Genomic DNA, 16198 nt, shown 5'->3' on the forward strand with positions numbered 1-16198 from the left:
ATACGTCACATCACTGAGGCGGCGCACTACTTCGTAAGGGCCGAAGTGTGTGCGCAGCAACTTTTCAGAAAGGCCGCGGCGACGAACAGGTGCCCACACCCACACGAAGTCGCCAGGCGCGTAACTGACGAAGCGGCTTCTGAGGTTGTACCTAGCGGCGTCAGTCTCCTGTTGGCGGTTAATTCGCAGGCGTGCCAATTGCCACGCTTCCTCAGCAGGCTGAACGAAGGTGTCTGCGTCGAGGTCAGCGTCAGAGTCGCAGTAGGGGTCAACGGGCAACATAGCATCCAACGGAGTGGTCACGTGCCGACCGAAGACAAGCTGAAAGGGGGTCAGTCGGGTTGTCTCCTACAGGGCGGTGTTGTAGGCAAACGTTATGTACGGAAGAATGGTATCCAAAGTACGATGCTCGACGTCAACATACATAGAAAGCATGTCGGCTAGAGTGCGGTTGAGTCGCTCTACCAATCCGTTTGTCTGTGGGTGATAGGCCGTAGCACGTCGATGACTGGTGTGCGTCAGAATCATCACGGACTGGGTTAAGCGGGCAGTGAAAGGAGTTCCCCGGTCATTAACAACAACGGCGGGGGCTCCATGACGCAGGACAATGCTGTGTACGAAGAACTGCGCCACTTCAGCAGCAGTGCCTTTGACAAGAGACGTGGTCTCAGCATACCGTGTCAGGTAGTCGGTAGCAACGACGATCCAACGCTTTCCAGTTGAAGGCTTCGGAAAAGGCCCAAGGAGGTCCATGCCCACTTGGTGAAAAAGGGTCTTCGGTGGTTCGACGGGGTGAAGAAATCCGGCTAATTTCAACGAAAGACTTACGACGTTGGCAGTCGCGGCATGTTTTTACGTAGGCCCGCACTGATGGGAGTAACCTGGGCCAATAATACTTCTGCTTAATGCGTGCGAGTGTGCGACTTACTCCGAGATGGCCGGCGGAGGGTGCATCATGACAGGCACTCAAAATCTCTGGCCGCAGTTGTGATGGTACGACCAGAAGGAACGCTTCTCTGTTGCTGGAAAAGTTGCGCTTGTAGAGAACACCAGATTGTAAAGTGAAGGTGTGGAGCCCGCGACGAAAAACATGCGGGATGCGAGCGTCGACGCCTTCGAGGTAATCGATGAGTGGCGCGAACACCGAGTCCGCCCGCTGAAGCTGTGCCATTTGGGTGGTACTAATAGCGCCCAGGAAAGTAAAATTATCGGTGGGTTCCTCGGGACCGATTGTGATGGGCGCACGCGACAAACAATCCGCATCCTGATGCTTACGGCCCGACTTGTAGACGACTGTTGTCGTATTCTTCCAAGCGTAAGCTCCATCTAGCCAAGCGTCCTGAGGGGTCTTTGAGGCTCGCCAGCCAGCATAAGGAGTGGTGGTCGCTTACCACTAAGCGTAGACAGCTGGGCTAGTTGGCGATTGTGTGTCTGTTCTTCCTTCGTCCGTGTTTTTCGTGCGCCAGAACGATGTATCATAATGTCGCTTACCACACGGAAGGGTCGCCTGTAGAGGTACAGCCGGAACTTGCTGATGGCCAATATCACTGCAAGGCACTCTTTCTCCATCGTAGAATAATTGGTCTCGGCGCGCATAAGTGTTCGGCTGGCATACCTGATGACCCCCTCTGCACCGTCTTGCCACTGGATCAGTACCGCACCAAGGCCGACATTGCTGGCATCAGTGTGGATGTCCGTGGCAGCGTGTTCATCGAAATGGCCGAGTATCGGAGAACGTTGTAGACGGTTGGGAAGCTCGAAAAATGCAGCCTCTTGGTCGCTTCCCCACACGATGGGCGTGTCGTCTCGAGTCAGTGAGTTTAATTGTTCGGCGATTCGCGAGAAATCTTGAACAAAGCGCCGATAATACGAGCACAGACCCAAAAACCGGCGAACGGCCTTCTTGTCACTTGGGCGTGGAAAACCTGAGACGGCAGCGGTCTTGTCAGGGTCCGGGCGAACACCTTGTGCGCTGAGAACGTGACCAAGAAAGCGAAGTTATTCAAAGCCAAAATTGCATTTCTTGGCTTTGATGGTGAGTTGTGCGGATTTGAGTGCTTATAGCACAATGCGCAACCGCTACAAGTGTTGGTAAAACGTGGTCGAAAATATAACGACATCGTCCAGGTACACCAGGCAGGACTGCTACTTCAAGCCGGAGAGAACGGTGTCCATCGTGCGTTGGAACGTGACCGGTGCTGAGAACAGACAAAATGGGAGCACCTTAAACTCATAGAGGCCGTCGCGCGTCACGAAAGCTGTCTTCTCCCGGTCTCTTTCGTCCACTTCGATCTGCCAGTACCCACTCTTAAAATCTAAGGACGAGAAGTATCGGGCGTCCCGCCATCGGTCGAGCACGTCGTCTATCCTGGGCAGTGGGTAAACGTCCTTTTTGGTCACGTTATTAAGTTTTCGACAGTCAACGCAGAAATGCAGAGTGTTGTCTTTTTTTTGACAAGAACCGCAGGCGATGCCCATGGGCTGGTGGACGGCTGAATGACATCGTCCGCAAGCATTTCGGCACTTTAATTTTGAATGGCTTCTCGCTCCATCGGCGAAACACGGTAAGGGGCGCTGGCAGACGGGTCGCGTAGTCGCATCAGTGATGATACGGTGCTTGGCGAGTGGAGTGCGGGCGACCTTCAAACACGTAACGAAACAGTCCGCAAAGTCTGCCAAGAAGTCCGACAGAAGATCGTTCTGAACAGATGGCAAGGCCGGATTTATTTTGACTGACTGGAGAGCGTGGTGTGGGCCAGCATTCTCTGGAGTGGGTCCTCCCACGGTGCACAATCCTCGGACCTCAGCAACGTCGTCCAGGAAGGCAATAGCCGTGCCTCTGACGAGGAGCTGATATTCGTTGGAAAAGTTGGTCAGGAAGACGTTGGTACGGCTGTCACGCAGTTGGACGAGACCTCGGGCAACAAGGCACCGCTCAAGCAGCAGTGGAGTATGACCATCAGCCAGGTCCTCGTAGTCGTGGAATATGTCGTTCCGCACGAGCACCAGGACATTGCACCGCGGCGGCACCGTGACATAATTCTGGACAATGCGCAGAGCGTTACTGCAAGGATCTCGGGAGTCAAAGCGGGCCACGGCCTGTTTGGTCGAGAACGTGACACGTGCGTCCGTAAAGTCAATCACAGCACCATTCGCCCGCAGAAAGTCGATCCCCAGAATCAAATCTCTGGAACACTCAGAGAGCACGACAAATTCACCAACGTACGTGAAACCCCAAATTCCAACCCTAGCTGTGCACTTGCCAACAGGGAAAATTAAGTGGCCACCAGCGGTGCGCATTGGGGTCCACGGTGTCAGAACCTTTTTAAGGTCTCCAGCAAAGGCACGGCTCATAACGGAATAATCATCACCGGTATCGAGCAGCGCGGTAACCTCAGTGCCATCAATTGTCACCCGCAAATCGGATGCAGCGTATCGGGTACTGCGGCTCTCTCTCTCTGTCCAGGTATCGTCGGCTCGATGGTTCCGCGATGCAGGATCTTGACACATCTCGACATCAGCGGCCTTGCCTGCAGAGGTCGCTGGTGTTAGTTTTCCCACGACGTATGTACACGGGCATATGTACACGGAAAAGCACGAACCGTCTCTCATAGCAAAAGGGCGAAGAGATGCCGGTATAATGAAACATAGGGAATTGTGGGGGTACAACAGGTATGAAGTCCTCAAAGGTATTTGGAAAGGAATAATGGTACCGGGGCTTACTTGCGGGAATGCGGTTCTATGCTTAAGGGCTGAAGTTCAGTCGCGATTAGAAGTAAATCAGAGAACTGTCGGAAGATTAGCACTATGTGCCCACGGGAAAACCACAAACGAGGCAGTACAGGGGGATATGGGCTGGGCAACGTTCGAAGCACGAGAAGCTCAAAGTAAAGTACTTTACGAAGAACGCCTGAGGAAATTGGATGATAACGGTGGGCAGCTATGGTATTTAAATACCTGTACAGAAAGAGCGTTGACACACAGTGGCGGAAACGAACTATAAAGCTGGCCAGTAAGTTTGCCAGAGACGAGGAAGGAGAAAGAAAGAGCATTAAACGACAGGTTAAAAACGTCGAATGTAAAAATTCGATAGATTCAATCGAAAAGAAGCATAGTGTAGAATTATATCGATGCTGGAAAAGGCAGATCAGGAAGGAAACGTTTTCTGATAACTCAAGAGGCAGTGCCCTATTCTTTGAAGCTAGGTCAGGGTGTCTTAGAACGCGCAGCTACAGAAAAAAATTTAACGAAGAAGATGACATGTGCTGTGTGTGGTAAATCTGTAAAAACAATAAAACACCTCATCCTAAAATGCGATGTTACCATCCCGATGTCGAGGCAGGCAGAGTCACTCTTCCTGAGGCTTTAGGGTTTAGAGATAACAATAGTCATGTAAATAAATCTGCGGTGGAAATTAGCAAAAAGCGATTGGAGGATTGGTGGTACAAAAGCAGAGAGGTGACAAGTTTTAAAGTGTAGGAAGACGTTTTTTTAAAGTAAATGGCGAATTGTATTAACATCTTACAGCAGAGTAAACAAAAATAAAGGAAAAAAAACTGAGCATAGTGGCAACAACCACTGCCCTGTTTCAAAGGATATGCTCCTACCTTCCATCCATCCATCCGACGAGGACTGGGCGAGCGACGGCCAGCGGAACTACTCTGGCGGCCGGGGCTGGACGCACGATAGCTGAGAGGCGAAGGCGAACGGGACTCGCGCCTTCCAGAGTAAACACGGTTCTGGCGCGCCCAGAGATGCTCCGAAATCTCAGGCGGTCGTTCACCGTTCTGAGGACAAGGTGCGTCTGGACGGAAACCGCGAAGACCCACTTGGCGGTACGGACAGGCTCGGTAGAGATGGCCGGGCTCCCCACAGTGGTAGCACAGAGGCCTATGGTCCGGTGAATGCCACAAATCTGACTTCCGAGGACATGGCTGAGCTGTAGCAGGGGCAGTTGCATAATATGGGGTGATGCTACTGACAGCAGACATCGAGGGAACAGCGGAGCCAGGTGCGGTTGCGTGACATGGGCCAATGCTGCTCATGGCAGGTGTCGGAGTAGCGGGACCGTAGCCAGCCGAGCGACGCGCAACGGATGCATATGTGGGTCGGGCATCGAACTGGGGCGACGCTTCGGGAACAGGAGGCGCCTGCGCAACCTGCCGCACTTCGTCCCTGACGACTTCTGTCAGCGCTGCCAGGGGCCCAGGCGCAACCTGGGGCAGACGGAACCGTTGGAGTTCCTCCCGGACAACTGACCGAATCAGTTCGCGCAATGTGCCTGTACTGCCGCCTAGGCACGACGAAAAGGTTTCGGGCACAATGCTGTTGATGTCCCGATTGTACTGGCGGGCCCGTTGTTGGAGCATCGTCTCCATGGTGGAAGCCTCGGTGAGAAATTCCGCTACAGTGCGGGGTGGGCTCCGCACGAGGCCTGCGAAAATCTCCTTTTCAACTCCTCGCATCAGATGGCGAAGCTTCTTCTCCTCAGTCATGTTGGGATCGGCACGCTTGAATAGACGGGCCATGTCCTCGATGTACATGCGCACACTTTCATTCGTGCGCTGGTTTTGGGAGTGCAGAGCAGCTTCAGCCTTCTCCCGGTGGTCGGCGTTGGGGAATGTAGCCAGGAGATTCTGGCAAAACGTCTCCCAGGTGGGAAGGGTAGAGGAAAATATACGTTGTGGAGCTTGCGCTCGTCACTCCAGCCGTTGTAGCGGGCGACCCACTCGAAGGTCTCCAGCCAATCCTCAGCATCTTCGAAAACGTCACCGTGAAAAAATCGCGGTGTTCGCCGTGGGTGGCAAAGGATCGGCGCCAGGAGCCGGGGGTCAGTGGCCATGGCAGTTGGACTGAACGGGCTAGGCTAGGTCGGCTCCGGGGACCCGGTGCAAGTGGCCATGTCAGTTAGACTCGGTGGCCGAGGCTGCGTCGTTCTTTTAGGCGGGGGAAGGGGCCCAAATTCAGGCGAATCTCCGCGGATACGGCGGCTTGGTCGCTGGTGGATAAGTGTGAGGTCGGTTGTGATGCTGTGCGGGGTGCGGTAGTCGGGAAGCGTTTCCCCGCACCTCCACCAAATGTTACGAGCAATTCGAAGGAGAACCTCCGGAGACGAGACGTAAAACTGTGGCGGTCACTAAGAGGTCCGAGCGCGCGAGCGGGAGAGCAACATTTTCTTTCTCCACGAATGCAGGCGCTTTTTCTTCTTCCACAGTGGCACGCATCAATATGATATGAAAATTCTCCCTTTCTGCATTTTTAAAAGCCAACACTGCCCATTTAATGTGTAGATCTAAATTTGTACCATGCAGAAACAGGTCCGTACCATATGCCCATAAAATATGGAAATTCATGGAGACCGTGTGCCCATATAATATGGAAATTCATATGGCTTCTGTACTGAGAAATTCATGTTTCCGCATTATGTGAACTCCATATAGATTCCACATATTATGGGGTCCGCATTCCTATAAGTGCATAAGAACGGAACTTGCGGAATCCGTATATGCGTTTTTCTCCAGTAGGGCTGGCATCTCGCGCGGACTACAGGGGCATGCGAGATGTTTCTTCAAAACCAGAGGACGGACGCTTGGAACCCACTGCGGTGGCTGTGGTACAGGCGTCCGACTGGTGATTCTAAGGTCGCCGGAGCGAATCCGGCAGCGGAGGCCGCATTTCACTTGAAGGCGACATGAAAAAAGCCCGTGCTCTGTGCGATGTCAACGAACGTTAAAGGACCCCCAGGTGGTCTAAATAAATCTATAGCTCTCCACAGCAGTGTCCCTCACAGCCTCGAAGTGTCTTTTCGGGACGTTAAATCTTTCCCAAACATGGGAGAAACAGCTGTTTTTTGTGGGCCTTAATCATTACTGTGTTAGAAAATGGTTAAGACTCATGTTATGTGGCAGGTAGAAATGAAAGTAAATGTACGTGCTTTTATCAGGCGGCAAGCATTATGCGCATACTGAATACAGCCGTGCCTCGTTAAAATGGACACTTTGGCTACCGAGCAAAACTGTCCATAAAGCGAGTCGTCCGTAATTAGGAATCAACAAAAAACAAAAATATCCTTAAAATTGATGATGTGCCAGGATATACATAGCGTAAGCGCGGCGACATCTGGTTCAAAAGAGCTAATATATGAAAGGCGCGTATTCACTCATCATCATTATCATCAGCCTGACTACACCCAATTCAGGGCAAAGGCCTCTCACATGTCTCTCCAATTATCCCTGTCATTTTCCAGCTGCGCCTACCCTATGCCTGCAAACTTCCTAATCTCATCCGCCCACCCAACCTTCTGCCACCCCCTAATACGCTTGCCTTCTCTTGGAATCCACTCCGTTACCCTTAAGGACCAGCGGTTATCTTGCCTTCGCAGCACATGCCCTGCCCAAGCACATTTCTTCCTCTTGATTTCGACTAAGATGCCATTAACACGCGTTTAATCCCTCACCCACTCTGCCCGCTTCCGGTCTCTTAATGTTACAACTATCATTTTACATTCCATGGCTCACTGTGCTGTCCTTACCTTAAACTGATCCCTTTTCATTAGCCTCCACGTTTCTGCCCCGTAGGTGAGTACCAGTAAGATGCAGCTGTTGTACACTTTTCTCTTGAGGGATATTGGTAACCTGCTATTCATGATCTGGGAGAACCTACCATGTGCGCTCCACCCCATTCTTAAAGGGACACTGAGGAGAAATTGAAGTTGGCTTGTATCAATAGAATAGCAGCTCCTGATTACAAAAACGCCACTCTTACTGAAAACAAAGCTCTTGTAATGTATAAAATAGCAAGAACCAAAATACCGGTGTCGCCGCCACAGGCCAATCTCGCAAGTACAAGCGTGAAGACTTCCTAGGTCAAGAGGCGCCACCTTGGAGGAATTTTACTTACTTCATGGAAGCCCCGAATCTCTGAGGCTGCTGGCAAAGGAAGGTTGCGCATCGCACCGCTAGCTGGCAGAAATCACGGAGTCTGCGTTTACGTCACGTTTCACGTCACTCCGTTCTGAGACGTCATAAGAGTTGCCGTGGTGTCATAAGAGTTCCCTGAGTTTGAATCAGAGCGGCGGGAACAACTTTTTCATCTTCGAATCCAAATTTCTTTGAAATAAATGCATCTTTCGCGCCCGGACAAGCGGCAACAAAGCCATGAAATGCCGAACTATCAGATTTTGCTAACAAAAAAAATGATAGAGTTCTCCTCAGTGTACCTTTAACCTTCTAGTTATTTCCTTCTCATGATCCGGATCAGCTGTCACTATCTGCAATAAGCAGGCGTATTCCTTTACCACTTCCAGCACCTCGTTACCAATTGTGAACTGCTGGACCCTTGCTAGACTTACATTGCTTTGGTATTCTGCATGTTAATTCTTAGACCCACCGTACTGCTCTGTCTAACTCATTGATCATGATTTGCAGTAGATCACCTGAGTGGCTCAGCAAGGCAATGCCATCAGCGAATGGCAGATTATTTGGGTTTTCTCTATTAACTCTTATCCCCAACTGTTCCCAATTCATGCCTCGGAATACCTCCTGTAAACAGGCGATGAATAGCAATAGCGAGATCGTGTCTCCTTGCCCGACGCCCTTCTTTATTGAAATTTTATTGCTGAATTTATGGAGGACTATTGTAGCTGTACAGTTCCTGTACCTATATATCGTCCAGTATTTTGACATAAGGCTCATCTACACCCTGATTCCGCAATGCCTGTATGACTGCTGAGGTTTCCACTGAGTCAAATGCTTTCTCATAATCAATTAAAGCTATACATAGGGGTTGGTTATATTCTGCGCATTTCTCTATCATCCGATATATAGTATGAATATGCTCTCCTGTAGAATATCCTTTACGAAAGGCTGCCTGATCATTTGGTTGATTAAAGTCTAAGGTTGCCCTGACTCTATTAGCGATTACCTTAGTAAACATCTTGTAGCCAACGGACAGTAAGCTGATCGGTCTGTAATTTTTCAACTCCTTGGCGTCTCCTTTCTTATGAATGAAGATTCTATTTGCGTTCTTTCAAGCTTCTGGTACGGTCGAGGTCATAAGGCATTGTGTAAACAGGGCGGCCAGTTTTTCTAGCAGAATCTCCCCTCCGTCTTTCAACAGATCTTCTGTTACCTCATCCTCAGCAGCTGTTTTTCCCCTTTGCATTGCCCCTAAAGCTTTCATTATCTCATCTTTCGTTACCGGCGGGATGACGCATTGCTGTGCGCTACTATCTCTATCATTAACGTTCTGATTTCATTGGTTACTGTATAGAGTTCTGTAGAACTCTGTGGTTACTTTAAATATCTTATCCATATTGCTAATGACATTGCCCTCCTTTTCTCTTAACGCATACATCTTGTTTTTTCCTATGCCTAGCTTCCCCTTCACCGCTTTTGGCTACCTCCGCTCTTTAGAGCATGCTCGATTCTCTCCACATTAAACTTCCTTATGTCGGATACCTTGCGGTTATTTATTTTGCGCCTTTATTCACGGTTAAACCTTGAGCCGTCGTAGCGGAGTGCCAGCGTCTCCGCCTCAAACGCAAATAATAATTAATAACAACAATAAGTGCTTTTGGGGAAAAGGAAATGGCGCAGTATCTGTCTCACATACCGGCCGACACCTGAACCGCGCCGTAAGGGAAGCGATGAAGGAGGGAGTGAAAGAAGAAAGGAAGAAAGAGGTGCCGTTGTGGAGTGCTCGGCAATAATTTTGACCACCTGGGGATCTTTAACAGGCACTGACACCGCACACCTTAAAGTTTCACCTCCATGAAAACACAGCCGCCGCGGCCGGGTTCGAACCTGGGAACTCCGGATCAGTAGCCGAGCGCTCTAACCTCTGAACCACCGTAGCGGGTGGAAACGCCATAGGCCCTGTTTTGATTCCCAGCCTCGACGCAGGTTTTTTTTTTAAATTCAGTGAGTGTGCGGGGGTTGACCACGTGGTCGGTCAAATAGTGCGTAGCAGCTGTCGGCGGCGCGGCGCCGTGGCTGGTCACGTGGATCGTCAGGTGGTTGGTCCCGTGGTGCTGTTTCCAGAGGATGCGCAGACCGGCGGCGAGACGCGCGCGGCGGCGGCCGCTCCGGCGCGCCAGCTGTGCGCTTAGTGACGTCACTGCTTCTCGCGCATGCACATCATGGCTCTCCAGGAGCCACGCGAAATTGGTGAACCTCGGGCAGTGTAGCCTAGGCTACAAAAATTGCTTTATGGGTGCAGACTGTGTATCGGCTTCACGTCGACGGGGTTGACCGACGAGACAAGCATGAGCGCAGTGCCACGGCATGAAGCCCCCAGCTTTATTGCGCTCTCGCTTTTACACACACACACACACACACACACACACACACACACACACACACACACACACACACACACACACACACACACACACACACACACACACACACACACACACACACACACACACACACACACACACACACACACACACACACACACACACACACACACACACACACACGCGCGCGCACACACACACGCACACACGCACACACACACGCACACGCACACGCACACACACACACACACACACACTTTCTCACAAAGACATTTTCTCTCTCTTACACATACTCTCTCTTACACATTGTCTCACACAAGGTCTCTCACGCACACTTTCTCACACACACACTCTATCTCATGCACACATTCTATCACACACACATTCTCTCTCACACACACACACACCCACACACTGTCATACACATACATTCTCACGCCTTCTCTCTCACACACACATACACACTCTCTCTCTTTCACGCACACAAACTCTCTCTCACACGCCCACGCTCTCTCTCTCACACACACATTCTCTCTCTCTGTCTCACACACACACACACACACTCTCACTCTCTCACACACACATTCTCACATTCTCTCACACACACAACCAGGCACGCACGCACGCAAGCCCCAACACACGCACACAAACAAAAACCAATAGAAGAGTGGGAGCAATTGATACCATACCACAGAGCTACACTGGAAAAAAGAAAACAGGAGGTTGATGCTGATGCCGCCTTTCTCCGGAGAGCGCAGCTGTTGCCTCTCCCCTCCCCAAAGGAAGCAAGTAAATATTGAATTCGAGGCAACCGTTAGCTCCGCTCAATGGCGGTTTCTTTCGCAAAACAATTCAGCGTGTACAAAGTGAACACGGTGTGGAAAATGCTTTGTCCAGACGAAGACAAGTCCTTTTTTCGAATCGATGGCAAGTCCCCTGAGGCTTTCCGCTCCCCTGTTCACGCTGTGCTTGGCAAAAAACCTTCTTCCTGTCCTGTCTCTACCATGAATTTATCGCGTAGCTGTAGAAGGCTAGAGTAACTTGTTCACTATGCTGGGACTATGCGCAACGAAAGGCGCCGTTGTGGACTTTCAAGACGGTCTGCAGATCTCGGTCGTAAAGCGGAAGCGACGACGACGAAGCTGAAAGAGATGGAGGGCACGCGCACCACCGCTGGCCCTGAACGCTGACGCGGCATTCCAAGCCGGGGTGGTGGTGATGGTGGTGGCGGCAGACGCAGCTCCTGCCGGAGCTGTCCTTCTACCCGACGTCATGGCGTGCCAGTGGATCCGAGCTTGGCAGCGTCGTCCAAAACAGCGCGCAGTCCGAGGCGGAGGCACAGCTGAAGCTTCCGGTGTCACTCATCAACTGCATCAACGGCCGCGAGGACCTCCGCAGGGTGCTGGGTGTTTCCATCCTCGGGAATTCGTCTTCTCCCGCTCCTTCAGCTACGACACCATTCAGAAGCGGAGCACAGAGGAAGAGCGGAGCTGCATTGCTTGATGGGTGAGCGTGGAGAACCTGGAGGACGCCCGGCGGTGGCTTTTTGGGAGGCGCAGCAGACGCCCATATACAGCAAGGGAGCACCGGTGCCAGCGCCCGTGGCCGCCGGACACAAGCAGCAGGAGGCGGCAGAAATGTTGTAAGCCGTGGGGCGCACTGGCGAAGAAATGTTCGTTGCGGTATCCGGACTGTCGATGCAGTCGAGCGAGGAGACTCGATGGGGAAAGCAGCGTACCCGAATGCAGTCTAGGGCTTTGGGATCATCATAGCCACCGTAGCTGCTGCCAAGAGTGCCACTGCAGTCTGCTGTGCCACCAGTGCGGCTTAGAACGCATCGAAGAGGCACTCGACGAATGCAGTGCTTTCTATTTTTTTTTTTTGCGGTGGAGTGTGGGGACGGTGGGAGTGGTGAACAGGGGCAAATAATCAACAAACACTTACTTGGACATTGATGAGGAGAGGGAAATGGCGGGAAGGAGCACGCAACAGAACGCGCTCATTTTGAGGGAGTAACACTCTATCGTGGCCGTCTTTGGTAAGGGGGGGGGGCGGCAACAGAGGCAGTCATAATTGAACTTGTACATAGGTAGCATATTCAGTGTCACGTTTTCTTGCAGTCTCTTTCTTTCACTTTTTTTGCCTTTATCGCGACTTCGCCAAGTGGTCATTGGAGCATGTTTTCTGTACCTTTGCTTTTGTCTCAGTGACTGATTTGTTTATTTACTCTTTCGTGTACTTTACTGCATCCTTTCGCACGGTGTGCCAATAAAAGTATGAAAAATATACCCTTGTGTCTCGGCGAATACTTTCAAACTTTCTTTTAAATAAGTTAGTTCAAAATATCTCTTAACGAACGAGTTGTCAGGCGCGGCGACCGTCAGTAATTTTGTTGTATTAATTAGCTAAAATTGCAGCTAACACCGACTGAACCTGAATTTTAATTATATTGGAGGTTACAGCCACAGGTGAGTTCGTAGCAGCGGCGAAGACTATTCCGGAGTTCTTAAAGGGAAGAGAAATTTTTGCATACAACATCCTGCACGAGGAATGCAATGCTTTTCGCCGCACAAAACCAAAACACAGCGTGTGAGGTGCACAGCACTCGAGCTGGGCAAACGCAACATTCACTGGGGATGCACGCGTATCGCGACATGCACTTTCTTCTGCTGCATTGATCGGCGCAGTGAAACGGATAACCATCGTCATGTACACCACCTCCATTTCTGAGTTAGACGTCATCTTTTTCGCGGCTACGAGCTCTTCCTTTGCCCTATCCGCAGACTTCGATAATTATAAGCAACTAATTCTAGTTGTCTAGCTAATTAATAATATTTTGAAAATAGCTGGCGGCTGCTGCGGCTGAGAACTCGTAAGCGAAAAAAGTTTTTATTTTCTTTTCTATTGCGAGATCACAATTTCACCAGTAGTCCTGAAAAAGGCGAGATGAGTCTCAAGCCGCTCAGATACTGTAGAAATTAAATAAATATTGCCGCGTCCGGGTTTCGAACCCGCGGCGGTGCGAACAGATCAATTTTGCTGGCCAGTGAACGAGGGCAATCTGCGGGGTTAACTGTGCGCTTACCCATTCTCAGACATGTTCATATTCCGCTAGGTGGCGCAGCTGAGTTGCTGCGCTATGCCGTTGACGCATCGCCGCTGAAGCCGATCACGTCTCTTGTTAAACCGTTGTTTTCGTTAGCCTTTCACGAGATGGCACATTCCCACATGGGGGATCGGCCAAGACTCGGGAGGCAGAGGTTGCTATTCCCCTGTACCCAGTAAAGGTAAAAAGCACGCAGGAAATCAACACTGGTGAATTCGAACTCAAGAATAGCATGGATTGAAAAGTAATAAGAGCTTGAATTAAAAAAAGAGGGATTAAAGAAATAATAATATGTAGGTCAAAATGTAACAATTTATAGAAAAGAAAATATGGAACCACTTCGCAAGACAGTCGATGAGACTCTAGCAAAAAATTTTGCACAGCGGTACGAACAGATCTGTGGCTGAACCCAAGTGTGGTGGCGCCAAATGATAGCAAGAGCGGGCTGCTTAAACTAGGGCAAAGATGCTGCAAGATCCAGCAACCTTCTACTCAGAGTTGAAACGGTGACAATAGAGCCAAAAATGGCCAATAGATTCAGGCTCAAGGCAATGTGCACAGAGGGGAGATTGCGACAAACCAGACCTGTGTAGATAAAAATTTAGAGAAGGAATACGATAGCGCAGTCTCGTAAGAGATACTTCAAACTGCCAAAATCGCCACACTTTCCTGCTCCGAGGATATCTCAGGTGCTGATAATCCACCGGTGTTAAAAGTGCTGTGTCTTGCGCGCCTAATAACGCACGTCGCCGAAACATAGGTGCTGTGATATAGGCAGTAGCCGGGAGGATAGGCACCACAGGGCCACTTAGGGAATATTAAATGAACTGTCACACTCTCGCGCTGTGCTCTGCACGACGTCGTCTTCACCAACATCCATTTGTGCGCGAAGCTCACGAAAGTAAAGAAAACTCGTATAACTGCCTCCCTTGGTCTACACCTGCCACCTGTCAGTCACCGCCTGTGTCTGGGCCGATATCCGCAGTGGATATGCACCATTATCCTCTTGAGGACTACAGCAGTGGACACCTCTGTTCCGCTTTGAGCTACATGGAGGTAGTGTGAAAGAGATGTGCGCTGCTTGCGTTTGCTTTGACAACGTTTTGTCAGAAACGGGGTACTGGAGCAATAGACCGCAGACGGCCATTGGTTTCATTGACAACGTTGACAACTTTATATACTCCGTTGATTTTGAGTAAAGGAAATGGGCATCACTGGCTGCCTAGGTCAGTGGACGCCTCAATCTCGCTTTCAAGTACGTGGCGGTGGTGTCGGCCTGCAAAAACCTGATTTGGCACAGTATTTCGTGCTGAGCAATGCAAAACCGCCAGCAATTTTTTTTCCTCTATTGTGTACAGTCAATCTCTTCGTCGACGACGTTCTCCCTATTTCATTAAACAGATATAACCTCACACACCCCAATATTACGCAGTGTAATTTTTTTGTGCAGGCATATAATTGTATCGCCACTGAAATATATTTTGTCGCTTGGCTCGAATAAAGATTCATTTGTGAGTGTATTTTTTTTTCACAGTTCTGTACATCTAACCTGACAAAAAATCTAACTGTTGCTGTGTGTCATGGTGCCAAGTAATAAAGGGTCGTGGACCTAGTTTCTGTGTGTCACGTAACAGCAGATGCAGCAACAGCATGAAGCTGCCGAACGTCCCAAGGAGTCAGCTCTGGAGTGCAATGGCGCGTTGACGAGGTGCCAAGAGCAGGAGACCAAGACGGATGTTCGCGAAAAGTGTGGCCATGGGATGCTCGCAGATTCGCCATGACAGCGGAAATGGATGTTCTCATACTGACGTTAAAAGTCGAAAGCGTGTCGATATCTGGGCTGAAAGTTCAAGACCGCAACGCTAGCGTTGGTGCTGGCTCATAAAGCGGCGAAGCCCAGTGGCGAAACGAGTTCGAAACAGACAGTGAGGCTAAGCCAAGTACGTAAGCGTCCTCGAAACAAACACGCCAGATCCAAGTAGCTGAACACAGTCGAAAATAGAGGCAAAGCAAAGAAGCTAAACGTGCGCAGAACGAAAAAGCAAAGCCAAGTAGCTATTTGGGCGTCAGACTGGCTCGTCGCATGCTTAAAGTGACTGTAAATATACTTACGCTTGCGTTTTATGCATGCGCCAGAACGCCGCTAATTTCAACCAGCTTTCCCTGATTAATGCCCTAAGCTGGTAGGCTTCGGCAATTGGTGAGGCAACAGGAACCGAAGTTGATATATTTCTGCCGGCGCCGGTTCAAATTCCACAAAGGGGTGAAGATTTCTTTCTGCTGAATACCATTTGGACGCCGTATTGGCAATGGAGCACTTACCTTTCACACTGTTCCAGGCTGCCCTACTCCTTGGCTCATCGCTACCTTGTTTGGCATCGGACGTGGTCTTCACCTGCCCAGTTGAGAACGCGAATCAACCCGCGGATTGGACGCAACAGCCTTGCCTACAGATCCATCTGGAAGGAAACCTGTTCTTCGGCTGGCAACCGCGGTCGTTCATCACCAGCGATACCACTATCAGCGCCGGCCACACGGAATATAAGCTGCTGCCCGTGAACGCCCCTCTGGGGCACGACGCCGTATTGGCAATGGAGCACTTACCTTTCACACTGTTCCAGGCTGCCCTACTCCTTGGCTCATCGCTACCTTGTTTGGCATCGGACGTGGTCTTCACCTGCCCAGTTGAGAACGCGAATCAACCCGCGGATTGGACGCAACAGCCTTGCCTACAGATCCATCTGGAAGGAAACCTGTTCTTCGGCTGGCAACCGCGGTCGTTCATCACCAGC

The 16198-nt window shown here is 50.5% G+C and overlaps 1 pseudogene; it reads right to left on the minus strand.

Moving 5' to 3' along the window:
* Positions 1-4890: 4890 nt before the first annotated feature.
* Positions 4891-13399, minus strand: LOC144118996 (uncharacterized; annotated as a pseudogene).
* Positions 13400-16198: the final 2799 nt, after the last annotated feature.

This window comes from Amblyomma americanum, chromosome 1, assembly GCF_052857255.1.
Source record: "Amblyomma americanum isolate KBUSLIRL-KWMA chromosome 1, ASM5285725v1, whole genome shotgun sequence".
In the NCBI taxonomy this organism is placed as follows: domain Eukaryota; kingdom Metazoa; phylum Arthropoda; class Arachnida; order Ixodida; family Ixodidae; genus Amblyomma; species Amblyomma americanum.